This window comes from Bison bison, unplaced genomic scaffold, assembly GCF_000754665.1.
Source record: "Bison bison bison isolate TAMUID 2011002044 unplaced genomic scaffold, Bison_UMD1.0 scf7180017864037, whole genome shotgun sequence".
Classification (NCBI taxonomy): Eukaryota; Metazoa; Chordata; class Mammalia; order Artiodactyla; family Bovidae; genus Bison; species Bison bison.
This window is the reverse complement of record NW_011494609.1, coordinates 9,861,518-9,879,095: the sequence shown is the minus strand read 5'-3', so window position 1 is coordinate 9,879,095 and position 17,578 is coordinate 9,861,518. Positions and strand designations below refer to the sequence as shown.

The 17,578-nt window shown below is 43.6% G+C and overlaps 1 pseudogene; it reads right to left on the bottom strand.

The window, feature by feature from the left end:
* Positions 1–6,015: 6,015 nt before the first annotated feature.
* LOC104985025 lies at positions 6,016–16,719 on the bottom strand (annotated as a pseudogene).
* Between the last annotated feature and the right edge of the window lie 859 nt (positions 16,720–17,578).

Sequence of the window (17,578 nt, the reverse complement as noted above, 5' to 3'; positions counted from 1 at the left end):
CTCATATCTGAGGTTATTGATATTTCTCCTGGCAATCTTGATTCCAGCTTGTGCTTCCTCCAGCCCAGCATTTTTCATGATGTACTCTGCATATAAGTTAAATAAGCAGGGTGACAATATATAGCCTTGATGTACTCCTTTTCCTATTTGGAACCAGTCTGTTGTTCCATGTCCAGTTCTAACTGTTGCTTCCTGACCTGCATATAGGTTTCTCAAGAGGTAGGTCAGGTGGTCTGGTATTCCCATCTATTTCAGAATTTTATCTCCTTTCTAATATCGATGCCTTTTTTTTTTTTTTTACATTTTCTTTTTAAATGCCTTTTGTGGCATATAGCACAATGTTTAAGCCAGTTTTTTTTAACTTAATTCTTAATAAGTTATACATTCTCAAAGTTCAAAACTCAAAACAATAAATGGTGAAAAATCTTCTTCCCATGCCTGACACCTCATCTGCTTAATTTCAACAACTTGCCTGCTGCCCCCGCCACCTCTGCCAAGGCGACCTGTTAAGAATTTGCCATGTAGCCTTCCAACTTATCTTTAGGCACAGATTGGCGTGTATTCTTATGTTTCATCTTTTTTTCCATAAAAAAGTAGCAAACTACAAACACTGAGCTGCTTTCTTCCAAAAGAAAGAAAAAATTCACCTAGTTTACTTTGGCGATGTGCACCAGATGTTTTTCCAGATGCCTCATTCTGTGTGTAACCAGTTCCCATGTTGACAGTATCTGGGCTCTTTCCCATTTTGCTCCTAGAAAGTGAATAACCTTATACAAACATCACTATGTGGGAGGGTCCATCTAGTATTCATTTCCAGGAAGGGAACTGCTGGATCTGAAGACACTACCTTTGTCATTCTTGCAAGCACTGTCCAACTGCCCTTTCTAGGGATTAGTCCGGTTGACACTCCCATCAGTAACTGATGACTGATGACCTTTTTCCCTGTTCTCTCATCAGGAAATTGAGTATTAAGCTTTCGAATTTTTGCCAGGCTCAATAGTGGAAAATGATTTCTCTGCATCTCTGCCTGCATGCTCAGTCATGTCCGACTCTTTGAGATCCCATTGACTATAGCCCACCAGGCTCCTCTGTCCATGGAATTTTCCAGACAAGAATATTGGAGTGGGCTGCCATTTCTTACTATGGGGGATCTTCCTGACCCAGGGATCGAGCCTGCATCTCTTGCATCTCCTGCAAATGATTCAGTGAAGTTTTAATTTGCATATATTTATTATGAGCAACTTTAGATATCTTTTCCTATGTGTAAGAGCCAGTTGGAGTTCTTTTTCTATGAATTCTTCAACTCTCTTGCCCCTTTTTCTACTGGGTTTCTGGTCAGTTTCTGGGGAATCCTGTATTTGGCGTCATGTTACAGGGTTCATATATGGAGGTCTCTTTATGCTAGTTCTGCGACTTCAGCAAATTACTTAACCCTTCCAGCCTGAATTTCCCAGTTGTGTAATGGAGTTAGTGATTATTCTGCATCACAGGGTTGGTATACAGCTTAACTAAACTAAGCTTTTTAAGTGCTCAGGTTAATGTCTGTCACATTAGAAAAACCATATGTGATAATTAATGGAAATTAACAGTTGCAATTTTTATTTCCAGTTTGTCATGTCTTCTGGCTTTGCTTGTGTCCATTTTTTTTTCCTTTCTGTTTTTGCTTTTAAGACAAGCGCATACACACATATTCAAACTTACTAAACATTTTTTACTATGTCTTTTGGATTTGAGTCTATTAGAAAAGCCTACCCAACTTCCAGTATGCTTTTTCCAGTAGTCATGTATGGATGTAAGAGTTGGATCATAAAGGAAGATGAGCACAGAAGAATTGATGCTTTTGAACTGTGTTGCTGGAGAAGACTCTTGAGAGGCCCTTGGACTTCAAGGAGACCAAACCAGTAAATCATAAAGGAAATCAATCCTGAATATTCTTTGGAAGGACTGATGATGAAGCTCCAATACTTTGGCCACCTGATGCGAAGAACTGACTCACTGGAAAAGACCCTAATGCCAGGAATGATGGAAGCAAAAGGAGAAAGGGCGGCATAGGATGAGATGGTTGGATGACATCACCGACTCAATGGACGTGAGTTTGAGCAAGCTCCTAGAGTTGGTGATGGACAGGGAAGCCTGGCATGCTGCAGTCCATGGGGTCACAAAGAGTTGGACACGACTGAGCAACTAAACTGAACTGACCTAACTTGCAACTTTATAAAGAAATATGTTTTCTTCTAGTGCATTTATGGCTTGTTGTTTTTTCTTAAAAAAAAATTCAGTCTTTAATCCATATGGAATATATGCTTGTGCAAGATGGGGGATATGGTTTTTCTGTTGGATGGTTTACCCAGTTATATCAACGCTATTAACTAGTTCATCCTTTCCACTGGTTTAAAATGACATCACATGCTTAATTGTTGTGTGTGTGTGTGTGTGTGTCTGTTTCTGAACTTTCTTTTTCCATTTATGTTTATCCTCCATTGGTCTGTCCCATTGCTTGTGAGAACTCTGCTATTTAGGGTTTTAAAACTTTATCCTATGTTTTAATATTCATCATGGCTACATCACTCACATTACCCTTCTTTTTCAAAGTTTTCCTGGCTGCTCTTATTTTTTCATATCAACATTTGAATTAGCATATATTGATGCCCACAAAGTACATATCAGGACTTGGTGGAGATCACATATAATTTAACAGAGGGAGACTGACACCATTCTAACATTGAGATAGCCTATCCAAGAAGAGAAAATGTTCCTCTATGTTCATTACATCTTCTTGTTCCTTCAGAACATTTTGAAAATTCCTCGATAAAAGTCTTTCCAATTTCTTATTAAATTTATTTCTAGGTATTTAGTCTTTTTGTTGTTGCAAAAGAGATCTTTTCTCCCATTTTCTCCTAACTGGCTGATTTTTTTCTGAATATGAAAGCTGATAATTTGTGTATTAATTTTGCATGATGCTATCTTCATGAATCCTTTTGTTTGAGCCTTTCAGTTGAGTATTTGATATTTTGCAGATATAAAATTAGTGATGGTATCACATTATTCTTTCCAATTTTACATCTCTAGTTCCTTTCTTCTGATTACAAATCTAGTACTTTTAGTAGAGGGCTAAATAGTAGTGGGTACCCTTATTTTGTTCCCAACTTTAAAAACAGACACTAGGACATGACTGAGTGACTTCACTTTCACTTTTCTCTTTCATGCATTGGAGAAGGAAATGGCAACCCACTCCAGTGTTCTTGCCTGGAGAATCCCAGGAACAGGGGAGCCTGGTGGGCTGCCGTCTATGGGATCACACAGAGTCAGACACGACTGAAGCGACTTAGCAGCAGTGGCAGAGAAAGATACAACTTATTATGTTGAGGAAGTATCCATCTCTGATGATTAACTTTGTGTGTAAGTGTTTCTGCAAAAGTATTTTTAGGTGATTTTGTTGTTGTTCAGTCACAAAGTCATGTCTGATTCTTTGCAACCCCATGGACTATAGCACACCAGGCTCCTATGTCCTTCACTGTCTCCTGGAGTTAGCTCAGATTCGTGTACACTGAGTCAGTGATGCTCTCTAGTCATCTCATCCTATGTTGCCCTCTTCTTCTTTTGTCTTCAGTCTTTCCCAGCATCGGGGCCTTTTCTAATGAGTTGGCTCTTCACATCAGGTAGCCAAAGTATTGGAGCTTCAGAATCAGTCCTTCCAATGAATATTCAGAGCTGATTTCCTTTAGGATTGACGGGTTTGATCTCCTTGCTATCCAAGGGACTCTCAAGAATCTTCTCCAGCACCACAATTCAAAAGCATCAATTCTTCAGCACTCAACCTTCTTTATGGTCCAACTCTCACATCCATACATGACTACTGGAAAAACCATAGCTTTGACTACATGCACCATTGTCAGCAAAGTCATGTCTCTGGTTTTTAATATGCTGTCTAGGTTTGTCATAGCTTTCCTTCCAAGGAGCAAGTACCTTTTAATTTCATGGCTTCAGACACTATCTTCAATGATTTTGGAGCCCAAGAAAAGAAAATCTGTCACTGCTTCCACTTTTTCCCTTTCTATTTTCCATAAAGTGATAGGACTGGATGCCATGACCTTTGTTTCTTAAATCTTGAGTTTCAACCAGATTTTTACTGTCCTTTTTCACCCTCATCAAGAGGTTCTCTTTTTTAGGTGATACTAACATTTAACAGTGAATGCTGAGTAAAGCACATTACACTCAGTAATGTGATTGGACCTGATCCAATCAGTTGAAGGTGTTAGGAGAAAAAGACTGAAGTCCGTGGAGAAAGAGGGAACTATGCTTCAAGACTGCCTTCAGGCTCGAGCTGCAACATCAGCTTTTCCTTGGGCCCCCAAATTGCAACCCACTTTGGCATTCTTGCCTTGAGAACCCCACAAACAGTATGAAAAGGCAAAAAGATACAACATTGAAAGATGAACTCCCAGGTCGGTAGGTGTCCAATATGCTACTAGAGAAGAGTGGAGAAATAGCTTCAGAAGGAATAAAGAGGCTGAGCCAGAGTGGAAACAATACTTAGTTGTGGATGCGTCTGGTGGTAAAAGTAAAGTCCGATGCTGTGAAGAACAATATTGCATAAACCTGGAATGTTAGGTCCATGAATCAAGGTAAATTGGAAGTGGTCAAACAGGCAAGAGTGAACATCAACACTTTGGGAATCAGTGAACTAAAATGGATGGGAATAGTGAATTTAATTCAGATCACCATTATATCTACTACTGTGGGCAAGAATCCCTTTGAAGAAATGGAGTAGCCTTCATAGTCAACAAAAAAAGTCCAAAATGCAGTATTTGGTTGCAATCTCAAAAATGACAGAATGATCTTGCTAGGCTTCCAAGGCAAACCATTCAATATCACAGTAATCCAAGTCTATGCCCCAACCATTAATGCCAAAGAAGATGAACAGTTCTATGAAGACCTACAAGACCTTCTAGAACCAAAAAAAGAAAAAGAAAAAAAAAAGATGTCTTTTTTATCATAGGGGACTGGAATGCAAAAGTAGGAATTCAAGAGATACCTGGAGTAACAGGCAAGTTTGGCCTTGGAGTACTAAATGAAGCAGGGCAAAACAGACTTTTGCCAAGAAAACACACTGGTCAAAGCAAACACCCTCTTCCCACAACACAAGAGATGACTTTACACATGGACATCACCAGATGGTCAATACTGAAATCAGACTGATTATATTCTTTGCAGCCGAAGATAGAGAGGCTGTATACAGTCAGCAAAAACAGGACAGGGAGCTGACTGTGGCTCAAATCATGAACTCCTTATTGTAAAATTCAGATTTAAGTTGAAGAAAGTAGGGAAAACCACTAGACCATTCAGGTCTGACCTAAATCAAATCCAAATCAAAATTTGTGTGTGTGTGTGTGTGTGTGTGTGTGTTAAAAGTGTGCACTTTATTGAACTGGTCTCAAGTCAGTGTACAGGAAAGCCCTGGCTGCCTCCGCACCTCAACCTGCTCCCAGGGGGACCAAAAGCCTTCATACATCTCAAGTTGGGGGACAAAAAAAGGGGGCCATGATAGCTGACCATTCAACATAAAACAAACAAAAAGAACAAGTATTAAGGCAAAGATTAAAAATAAATTTTTCTTTGGAGTACATAATTTACACAAAAGCGATGCTATCACCTCCCCTGTGTGGACTCGGGCGAGGAATGGCCCCTTCTCTTTAGGGAGAAGTGGGGTGGCTTTTGGAAAGGCAAAGGACTTCCTATAACAATGTATCTCACGATATTTGGAATGACTATTAAAAAAAAAAAGTACTATCAAAGCCCACTGCCACATTGTAGAACTTTGGGGATGTTCCATCCAACCAACTGCTGTCACCTTCACCGTTCCGGTTTTTAAATCCTGAGTCAAGCGCCAAAAAAAAAAAAATTAAAAATTAAAAAAGACAAAAACAAAACAAATAAAGCAATGTCAATCTCATCTCGTTTCTGCACAAGCTAGGTTTTGTCAAGAAAAAGGATGTAACACAACTAACAGTCCGCCTAGAAGCATTTACGGTGGACGATGGAGGGGCCAGACTTGTGGTACTCCTGCTTGCTGATCTACATCTGCTGGAAGCTGGACAGCAAGGCCAGGATGGAGCTGCCAATCCACACGGAGTACTTGCGCTCAGGGGGTGCGATGATCTTGACCTTCATCGTGCTGGGTTCCAGGGCAGTGATCTCTTTCTGCATCCTGTCCGTGATGCTGGGGTACGTGGTGGTCCTGCCAGACAGCACAGTGTTGGCATAGAGGTCCTTATGGATGTCGATGTCACACTTCATGATGGAACTGAAGGTAGTTTCGTGAATGCCACAGAATTCCATGCCCAGGAAAGAAGTCTGGAAGAGAGCCTCAGGGCAGAGGAACCGCTCATTGCTGATGGTGATGACCTGCCCGTCCGGCAGCTTGTAGCTTTTCTCCCAGAAGGAGCTGGAGGCCACGGTGGCCATTTCCTGCTCGAAGTCCAGGGCGACATAGCAGAGCTTCTCCTTGATGTCACAGACGATTTCCCGCTCGGCCGTAGTGGTGAAGCTACATGCTCCTAGCTACTAGCCATGCTCCGTGAGGATCTTCATAAGGTAGTCTGTCAGGTCCCAGCCAGCCAGGTCCAGACGCAGGATGGCGTGGGGGAGGGCCTACCCCTCATAGATGGGTACCGTGTGGGTGACCCCGTCACCGGAGTCCGTCATGATGCCGGTGGTGTGGCCAGAGGCATCAGGGACAGCACAACCTGGATGGCCACGTACATGGCAGGGGTGTTGAAGGTCTCGAACATGATCCGGGTCATCTTCTCATGGTTGGCCTTGAGGGTTAAGGGGGGCCTCAGCCAGCAGCACGGGGTGCTCCTCAGGGGCCACACGCAGCTCGTTGTAGAAGGTGTGGTGCCAGATCTCCATGTCATCCCAGTTGGTGATGATGCTGTGCTCAATGGGGTACTTGAGGGTCAGGATGCCTCTCTTGCTCTGGGCTTCATCATCCACATAGGAGTCCTTCTGGCCCATGCCCACCATCGTGCCCTGGTGCCAGGGGCACCCCACAATGGAGGGGAAGACAGCCTGGGGAGCATCGTCACCCACGAAGCTGACTTTGCACATGCCGGAGCCCGTTGTCGACCACAAGCGTGGCAATATCATCATCCAGGAGAACAGTTGCTGTGTCCACCAGTGGTGAAGATGGAGCAGCGAAGGCAAGAGGCCTGTGCTGGTGGGGCAGACACAGACTTGCATGGACATACAGTGGAAATTACAAAAAGATTTAAGGGATTAGATCCGATAGATAAAGTACCCGAAGAACTATGGACAGAGGTTCCTAACATTGTACAAGAGGAAGCAATCAAAACCCTCCCCAAGAAAAAGAAATGCAAAAAGGCACAATGGTAGTCTGAGGAGGCCATTTGTAAAATAGCTGAGAAAACAGAAGCGAAACACAAAAGAGAAAAGGAAAGATATACCCATTTGAATGCAGAGTTTCGAAGAATAGCAAAGAGACATAAGAAAGCCTTCTTAAGTGAACAATGCAAAAATAGAAGAAAACAACAGACTGGGAAAGACTGTAGCTCTTTTCAAGAAAATTAGAGATACCAAAGGAAAATTTTATGCAAAGATGAGCACAATAAAGGGCAGAAATGGTATGGACCTAACAAAAGCAGAAAATATTCAAAGGAGGTGTCAAGAATACACAGAAGAACTGTACAAAAAAGGTCTTAATGACCAGGATAACCACAATGGTATGATCACTCACCTAAAGCTAGACATCCTGGAATGGGAAGTCAATTGGGCCTTAGGAAGCATCACTATGAACAAAGCTAGTGGAGGTGATGGAATTCAGTTAAGCAACTTCAAATCCTAAAAGATTATGCTGTGAAAGTACTGCAGTCAATATGCCAGCAAATTTGGAAAACTCAGCAGTGGCCACAGGACTGGAAAAGGTCAGTTTTCATTCCAATCCCAAAGAAAGGCAATGCCAAAGAAAATTCAAACTACCGTACAATTGAGCTCGTTTCACATGCTAGCAAGGTAATGCTCAAAATCCTTAAGGTAGACTTCAACAGTACATGAACTGAGAACTTCCAGGTGTACAAGCTGGATTTAGAAAAGGCAGAGGAACCAGAGATCAAATTGCCAACATCTGTTGGATCATAGAAAAAGCAAGGGAATTACCAAAAAAAAAAAAAAAATCTACTTCTGCTTCATTGATTATGCTAAAGCCTTTGACTGTGGATCATAACAAACTGGAAAATTCCTAAAGAGATGGGAATACCAGACCATCTTACCTGCCTCCTGAGAAACCTGTATGCATGTCAAGAAGCAATAGTTAGAACGAGACATGGAACAGCAGACTGGTTCCAAATTGGGAAAGGAGTACATCAAGGTTGTATATTGTTACCTGCTTATCTAACCTATATGCAGATTATATCATGTGAAATGACAGGCTGGATGAATCACAAGCTAGAATCAAGATTGCCAGGAGAAATATCAATAACCTCAGATATGCAGATGACACCACCCTTACGGCAGAAAGTGAAGAGGAACTAAAGAGCCTCTTGATGAAAGTGAAAGAGAACAGTGAAAAAGGTGCCTTAAAACTAAACATTCAGAAAAACTAAGATCATGGCTTCCAGTCCCCTTGTTTAATTGCAAATAGATGGGAGGAAAATGGAAACAGTGGTAGGTTTTATTTTCTTGAGCTCCAAAATCATTGTGGATGGTGACTGCAGCCATGAAATTAAAAGATGCTTGTTCCTTGGAAGAAAAGCTATAACAAAGCTAGAGATCATATTAAAAAGCAGAGATATCACTTTACCAACAAAGTTCTTTACAGTCAAAGCTATGGTTTTTCTTGTAGTCATGTATGGATGTGAGAGTTGGACCATAAAGAGGACTGAGCACCAAAGAATTGATACTTTTGAGCTGTGGTACTAGAGAAGACTCTTGAGAAGCCCTTGAACTGCAAAGAGATCAAACCAATGAATTTTAAAGAAAGTCAACCCTGAACATTAATTGGAAGGACTGATGCTGAAGCTCCAATACTTTGATCCAACTCATTGCAAAAGATTGAAGGCAGGAGGAGAAGGGGGAGACAAAGGATGAGATGGTTGGACAGCATCACTGACTCAATGCTCAATGAGTTTGAGCAAGTTCAGGGAGATGGTGAAGGACAGGGAAGCCTGGTGTGCTGCAGTCCAAGGGGTCACAGAAGCGACTGAACATATCCATTTGAAATACAGCAGGACCCTATGGTCCTTCCCTTTCCTCCATGTCCTCTGCCTGCCTTTCATCTATGGAAAACTTTAGCCAGAGATTAATTTTAATCAGAGAATTGAGAAATATGGAAACAAAGGAAAACAATCAAAGGAGACTAAATAATAATAGTGTAGTCATTAAGCATAGTCAAAAACCTTTAATTTTTTCTCAAGAGCTATAGATGGGCTTCCTTGGTAGCTTAGTTGGTAAAGGATCCTCCCACATTTTGGGAGACCTGGGTTCAATTCCTGGGTTGGGAAGATCCTCTGGAGAAAAGAATTGCTACACACTGCAGTATTCTGGCCTGGAGAATTCCATGGACTGTATAGCCCATCTGGTCGCAAAGAGTCGGATACGACTATGCGACTTTCACTTTCATAGATAATATTCTGAGCCATGTCCTGTGAGCTGTCCTATAGATACCAAAACACCAGGTGGAGAATTTAACTACATGATGACAAGAGTGTACCCAGGACATGAGCTGCCACACATCCAAGAACTGGCTGCAAAGAAATGAGAACAAATGGACCCTGGAACTGAATATCAACTGTACCTAAAACAACCAAGATGGTGTTGGTCAGAGCACTGATGACTGATTTGAAGACGACTTAGAGATGACTGTGTTGTGTCTGCATGTAGACCCTCCCCCAATCTGTCTATAAAAGCTCTCATCCCGTTTGTCAGGGTAGGGAGGAGTCAGCCTTCGGACAGATGTCCACCACCCTTCCCCTCAGGTGCTGGCATCTGAAATAAAGCCAACTTTCCTTTCCATCAGTCTGGCCTGTTTCTTGGCTTTTGAGAGGTGAGCAGCCAGACCCACACACCTCTTTTAGTAATATATTGAGCTGGTGATGCCATCCAACCATCATATACTTTGTCGTTCCCTTCTCCTCCTGCCCACAGTGAACTCAGGATGACTCCGTGCAGACTGTCTGCTGATGCATGGGCCTCTGCTGGTTGTTTGGCCTGAGGCTTATCAGCACTGGAGCCTGCAGCTTGTCAGGTGGGTCCGGGTCTTGGTACCAAAATGTGGACCTTTGAGAAACCTCACTCCAATCAATATTCCCTGTGTCTTCCACTACCAGCGTCCTTGCCCCCACAGTGAGCTATTGTTGACCTTCACCTCCCCAGGAAACTGTCCTTAGGGAGGTAGAGCCCAGGTCCCCATGGAAGTACTGCTTATTTTGGGTCCCAGTGCACGTGAGACCTGTGCACGCCCTCCAAGAATGGGTTCTCTGCTTCCCCCAGCTCTGTGGGGCTCTTTATTCAAGCACTGCTGACCTTCAAGGCTAAATGCTCTAGGGGCTCTTCCCCTCAATGCCAGACTCTCAGACTGTCTTGGAGGGCTATCTTTCTATGGGAACATCCCTTTGTAGTGTGTGTGGGTTTCATGCTTTTTGGCACGAGGGCTATTTTTAGTATAGATGTCTGCCACCTCTTTTCTCAGTGTGTGCTGGCCATTATCCCCTTGATAGGAGGTGTGACTGACCTTGTGACCAGAGCGCTGCATACTGAACGGGGCCTTTTCTTTGCTTTGTGGGTGTCACCACCTTATCAGAGGCAGGATCTGCTCCCTAGTTGTTGGAATCGAAGCCCTCAGGTCTGTTTCTTAGCTGTGTTTCTGATCTAAGGTGTGTGGCAGGTGGGACTGGAGCACTCCCATAGGGAAAGAAGCCACTGGGTATTCCTGTTGCTGTTGCTCAGTCACTAAGTTGTATCCAACTCTTCGCAACCCCATGGACTGTAGCACGCCAGACTTCCCTGTCCTTCACCATCTCCCTGAGTTTGCTCAAACTCATGTCCCTTGAGTTGGTGATGCCAACCATCTCATGATTTGTCTTCCCCTTCTCCTCCTGCCCTCAATTTTTCCCAGCATGAGGGTCTTTTCCAATTAGTCAGCGCTTCACATCAGGTGGCCAAAGTACTGAAGCTTCAGCTTCAGTATCAGTCCTTCCAATGAATATTTCCTTCAGGATTGACTGGTTGGATCTCCTTACTGTCTAAGTGACTCTCAAGAGCCTTCTCCAGCACCACAGTTCAAAAGTATCAATTCTCTGGGGCTCAGCCTTCTTTACGGTCCAACTCTCACATCCATACATGACTACAGGAAAACCCACAGCTTTGACTATACAGACCTTTGTCAGCAAAGCGATGTCTCTGCTTTGTAATACACTAGGTTTTCATAGTTTTTCTTCCAGGGAGCAAGTGTCTTTTAATTTCATGGCTTCAGTCACAGTCCACAGTGATTTTAGAGCCCAAGAAAATAAAATCTGCCACTGTTCCCATTTTTCCTCCATCTATTTGCCATGAAGTGACAGGACCGGATGCCATGACTTCAGTTTTCTGAACGTTGAGTTTTTTTTTTTTTCACCTCTGGAGCACTCTGTGGGAGTGCTCTGTCGTGTCACCTTTTACCCACTGTGCAAGCTCTCTGATTACAAGGTTGTTGGCACAGCTCTCAGCCCGATCTAAATCATGGCTGTGCTGGCAAGTGGCCCCGGCGACACTCAGGAGTTGCTTTCCTCAGGTCACCAACACAGATTCACTGAAGTCAGATTCCAGGATCGCAGTATCATGGCTCTGCACCCACTGTGGGCACTATGGGGGCAGCACAGTTCCTGGCCTGGCCCTGACCCCATGTGTACATGCCCATAACATCTACAACTGCTAAAGATGACCCATCTTGGCCACGGGAGCTACTCGTTGTCCATTCACATGTTCTGTGTGCTCAGTCACTCAGTCCTGTCTCTTTGGAACCCCATGCACTGCAGCCCACTAAGCTCCACTGTCCATGGGATTTCTAAGGCAAGAATACTGGAGTGGGTGGCCATTCCCTCCTCCCCAGCAGATGTTCTATAGGTGCTAGGTTTATAAAGCTGGTCATGGGGGTGGCAGTTTGCACAGCTGAGAGAAGAGATTTTAACTTTTCTTCTTTATTTGCACGGCCCCTGGGGCTCAGCTGTGGGTAACCCCACCTCTGCATGTGGACCACCCACAGAGGTCTGCTTCCCAAGGCTGCCATGGAGCACAGGAGTCTGCCCCAGAGAGGAGGGGGCATGGAGGCAGTGGTGGTCAGGGTCGAGAGAGCATCAGCTCTGGTTGGGACAGGGGTGGAGGAGGAGGCAGCAGCAGCTGGGGTCATGAGAGTCCCAGTAGGGGCTGGTCACGCAGGGGGGCTGGCGGCCACGTGCATGAGGGAGCTGGCTCCAGTACTGATAGGTCATGTGGGGGAGCCTGTGGCTGGAGGTGCAAGAGATTGTAGGCTCTGGTGGGGGACTTCCCTAGTGGCTGGGGAGGCAGGGGCTGGGATGTGGGGACAGAGACTGCAGTGGTGCGCCGCCCCCCCCCCCACTCCTCCTTGCACATCAGTTGACAACGGCGCTTTCTCCACAAGCATTCCTGGTTGTGGAACGCCTCATTCCCATCCCCCAAGGCTGTCTCTTCTCAGCCAACAGCAGGGCCCTCCCCGGGTCTGCTCTCCAAACCCCATGTTCCAGCACCAGCACCGCCCCCCCAACCTGGCCCTGTGCGCAGTGAACACATCAGACTGGGGTGTGCAGGGCCATGGCATGCCCCTCTGTGTGGGTCTCACCCTGTCCTGCCTGCCGTGGACCAATTACTTTACTCTCCACTGACTGCCCCCGATGTTCCCCTTCTGTCCTGACTGATCACCCAACTTGTGAGGGGGCTCCCCTGCATGAGGGAACCTCTCCTCTCTTTTCCTGACTCATCACCCCACCAGTGAGGGGGCTCCTCCACACGAGGGAACTTCTCCTCTCTTTGACCTCATGCCCCCAACAGGGACACAGGTCCTGTCCCACTTCACCTCCTCTTTCTCTTCCCTTCTTCTTTCTTACCCGGTTACGTGGGAATCTTTCTTGTCCTTTTGGGTCCTCTGCTAGTGTTTAGAGGGTGTTCTGTGAGAATTGTCCCATTTGTAGATGTCTTCTCCATGCATCTGTGGGGGGTGGGGGCAGGGACGGGCAGGAGATGAACTCCACCACCTCCTACTCCGCCATCCTGACTCTTTTTTATTTGCCTCATTTCTGTCTACTGTGTTCCTGTTAGGTTTTCTTGAGCGTCTGTTTTCTCTAGGGCTTCTCTGAGTGACTCCGTCTTTTTTTTCCCCAGGCCTTTCTTGAGTTTGATCAGCTTGAATTTTGTTTCCTCCAATGAGTTTGTTATTTCCCCTAATCTTTGCACGTCTTCTTTATGGGCCTTCTTCATGGAAGGAATTGCTTCAGTGAATTGTTTTGGTTTAAAAAAAAATTGTGATGAAAGACGTACTTCCATTCTCTACCTGCTTTCCAAAGACCCTTTTCAGGTGAGTGTTCCTCATTGGATGGTAAGTTTTGTTGCTTTCTTTTTTTAATTTCTCTTTTTTAATAACAGCTGCTCAAAATTCTGCTTGAGTTGTGTTTTTAAATTGCTCACTCGCTCACCATGAAACTGGAGACCAGCTATTTGCAGGAGGTACCAATGGGGAAGCAAGTGTAGGTTTCACCCAACCTCCAGGTCTCATGAATCTAATGTTCCCTCTTTCTCAGCTACCAAATACGTGGACTGTTTTCTGGAAATGTGGAATGTGTGTGTGCTGCTTCTCCCAGGAGTACCCCCGGCTCTGGTCCCTCTCCTTCACTTTTCCCTTGTTGACAAGAAAAGACAGGCTTTCACACTTGACAGTGAGCCCCTTCTGCGGGGAAATGAACTCTTTTTGGTGTCTTCTGAGTTGGGTGCTGCTGGAACCTGAAATCACTGGTCATCCTTTATCATTCCATTCCTTCCCTGTGGCCTCTGCCCTCTCTCAGCTGCTTCTGGAAGCTTCTCCACACTCTTTCCACCTGCAGCTTCTCCCTCCCTCCTATTTTCACTAAAAATGTAAGGTTCAGGGAGTGTGGTTCACTTGCCTTATTTTTCTGGTTTCTCATCTGTGATTTCCCAGAGAAGCAGAGGGTGTTTGCCGTCTTACATGACCATGTTCATATTGAAACTCCGGTCTTCTAGGATTTTTTTTTATTTTTTCACTTTTTTGTCATTTTTTGACCATGCCATGCAGCATGTGGGATCTTGGTTCCAAGCTGGGATTGAACCCATCCCAGTGCAGTGGCAACTGAGAGTCCTAATTACTGGGTCACCAGGGAAATCCCTGATCTTCCTTTGTAATTGTATACATTTTTATATCATTTAAGGTTTCCGTTTGCTTGTTTCTTTGTCTTGTCTACAGGAATGTTGAGTGTGTTTATTTAAATGTTTTTAAACTCTTTAGTTGAAACTTGGGTAAAGATTTAATACAAATGTATTGCTGTGCTATACAAGGTGGAAAAAACGGAAGACCTACATGTCCAACAGTACAGAAATAAAGTAATTCTCACACATTCATAAGTGGAATACTCAGCAACCATTAAAAATATACAGGCAGACCTCAGAGATGTTACAGGTGTGGCTCTAGACCACCACAATAAAGCGGATATCACAATAAAGCAAGTTACACAAGTTTATGTTTACACTTTACTATAGCCTATTAAGTGTGAAGTAGCATTATGTCTTTTAAAAATATCCATGCCTTCCATAGTTAAAAAATAATTTATTGCTAAAAATGCTTACCATCATATGAATCTTCATGAGTTGCAGAAAGAGCATCAAAGATCAGTGATCATCACTGATCACAAATATCACCATAACAAATAGATTAATAATGTGGAAACTTTGAAATGTTACAAGATTCATCGAAATGTGACTAATAGACATGATGTAGGTAAACGCTATCAGAAAAGTTGTGCCAATAGACTTGCTTGATGCAGGAGGTCCACAAACATTCACTTTGTGAAAAACACAGCATCTAAGAAATGGAATGAAATGAAGTCTGCTTTCCTTTTAATAATTTAAAGGTTGGGAAATGATTATGTCATTCAGTTCAGTTCAGTCGCTCAGTCATGTCCAACTCTTTGCAACCCCATGGACTGCAGCATGCCAGGCCTCCCTGTCCATCACCAACTCCTAGAGCTTGCTCAAACTCATGTCCATTGAGTTGGTGATGCCATCCAACCATCTCATCCTCTGTTATCCCCTTCTCCTCTTGCCTTCAATCTTTCCCAGCATCAGGGTCTTTCCAATGAGTCAGTTCTTCGCATCAGGTGGTCAAAGTATTGGAGTTTTAGCTTCAGCATCAGTCCTTCCAATGAATATTCAAGACTGGTTTCCTCCAGGATTGCCCGGTTGGATCTCTTTGCAGTCCAAGGGACTCTCAAGAGTCTTCTCCAACACCACAGTTCAAAAGCATCAACTCTTCAGCGCTCAGCTTTATTTATAGTCCAGCTCTCACATCCATACATGACTACTGGAAAAACCATAGCTTTGACTAGACAGACCTTTGTTGGCAAAGTAATGTCTCTGCTTTTTAATATGCTGTCTAGGTTGATCATAGCTTTTCTTCTAAGGAGCAAGCATCTTTTAATTTCATGGCTGCAGTCACCATCTGCAGTGATTTTGGAAACCAAAAATATATCTTACTAAGAAAAAAATTAAACTGCCTATGCAGTGAAATCGATAATTTTAAATGCACATCCACGCTTATGCAAACACACACACAAACACATTCAGAAAATATATAACATCAACTTGTTTGTGGAATCTAAAAAAAGATACAAATGAATTTATAAATAAAACATAAATAGACACACAGACATAGAAAACAAATTGATAGTTACCAAAGGGAAAGTGGGGCAGGGGTAAGTTAGGAGTTTGGGATTAACAGATACATACTACTACATATAAAATAAACAAACAACAAAGACCTAGTGTACCAGACCTACTATATAGGACCTACTGTATCTGTATAGGGCCTACAGATATACTCAATATCTTGTATTAACCTATAATGGAAAAGAATCTGAAACATCTTATGGTAAACCAGAATGAACTTTTTGACCAACCCAATAGGTAGGACTGCATCACTATTCTGTACACCAGAAACTAACACATTCTAAATCAACTATACTTCAATAAAAGACATTTTTTTAAAGAAGGATTTAAAAAAGAGAGACCAAAGACTGAAAAAAATGGAGCAAAAAGTCAGAGAGGTTATCTCTGAAAGAACTACAGTTAATTACAATATTCTTTTGAAAATTCTGTTTTCAAAACATATGTTGCTTTTAATAATGAGGAACAACTATTGAAAAAGCAACCTTGTGCATTGTTTTCTTCCTGTTCCACACTTGACTCTGTTCTTATTTTATTCTCTTAGTGGAGGCCAACCCTTCCCTTCCCCCTCCCCCCGACCAGAAGCCTGGGCAGGAAACCTAAGTCATTCCATGCCCTCCCTTTCCTTATTCCCCATTCAAATTGCTTTTGTTCCTACCTCCTAAAGAGCCCAAACCCCTCTGCACTCACCTGGATGGTTCCAGCCACCTGGGCTCTTGAGCTGGTTTCCTTATTCGTCTCCTTGTCTTCAGCCTCTCCCATCCTGAACCCACCTTCCCTATGAGCTGGACCACTCCCAACCTAAACACTTCCATGGCTTGCAGCAGCCACAGGAGAAAAATCCATATGCAAGCACTCAAGACCAGCCCCAGTTTCACCTAACTTTACCTCTTCCAGGGCACACCTGTCACACTCCCATGCCTGGAACAATCATCAAGCTGTGTAATAATAGCTGGCACACATCAAACTTCAAACAACCAGAATGCACACCGGCCCATGCCAGCTGCTGCGGGCTGGCTAGATCTGCCCCCTTGAGAGTGGAATGCATGAATAGTGGAGGAAGGGATTCAACCTGGCTCCCAGTTTCAGAAAGAACCAGTTCTAACCCATGCTAGAATAATAATTTGTCCCGGCTTAGGAATGTGTAAGGATAGGATCTCAGATTCCTGCCCGGCAACCATGACAGTACCCAGTCCATGTTTTGATTGTTTGAATAACATATTCTGTTACCTCTATGCTTTTCTCTGCAATTTCACTATCTCCTTTGTTCCTTCTGGTCACCTCATTAGATAGCTGGAGCAGACAGCATCCCCGTGTTATATGAAGTGGAAGGTCTGTTGAGTCAGGGATTTAAATACTTTTCCAGTGAAGCTATTCAAATTCACATTCCATTCAGCAGAGGATGAAATCAGTTGTCTGGCTGATGTTATTATCGTTATTATTATTATTTTAACAATTTGCTAATTTTAAAGAGATCAAACCAGTAAATCCTAAAGGAAATCAACCCTGGATAGTCATTGGAAGGACTGCTGCTGAAGCTCCAATACTTTGGCCACCTGATGTGAAGAGCCTACTCATTGGAAAAGACCCTGATGCTGGGAAAGATTGAAGGCAGGAGGAG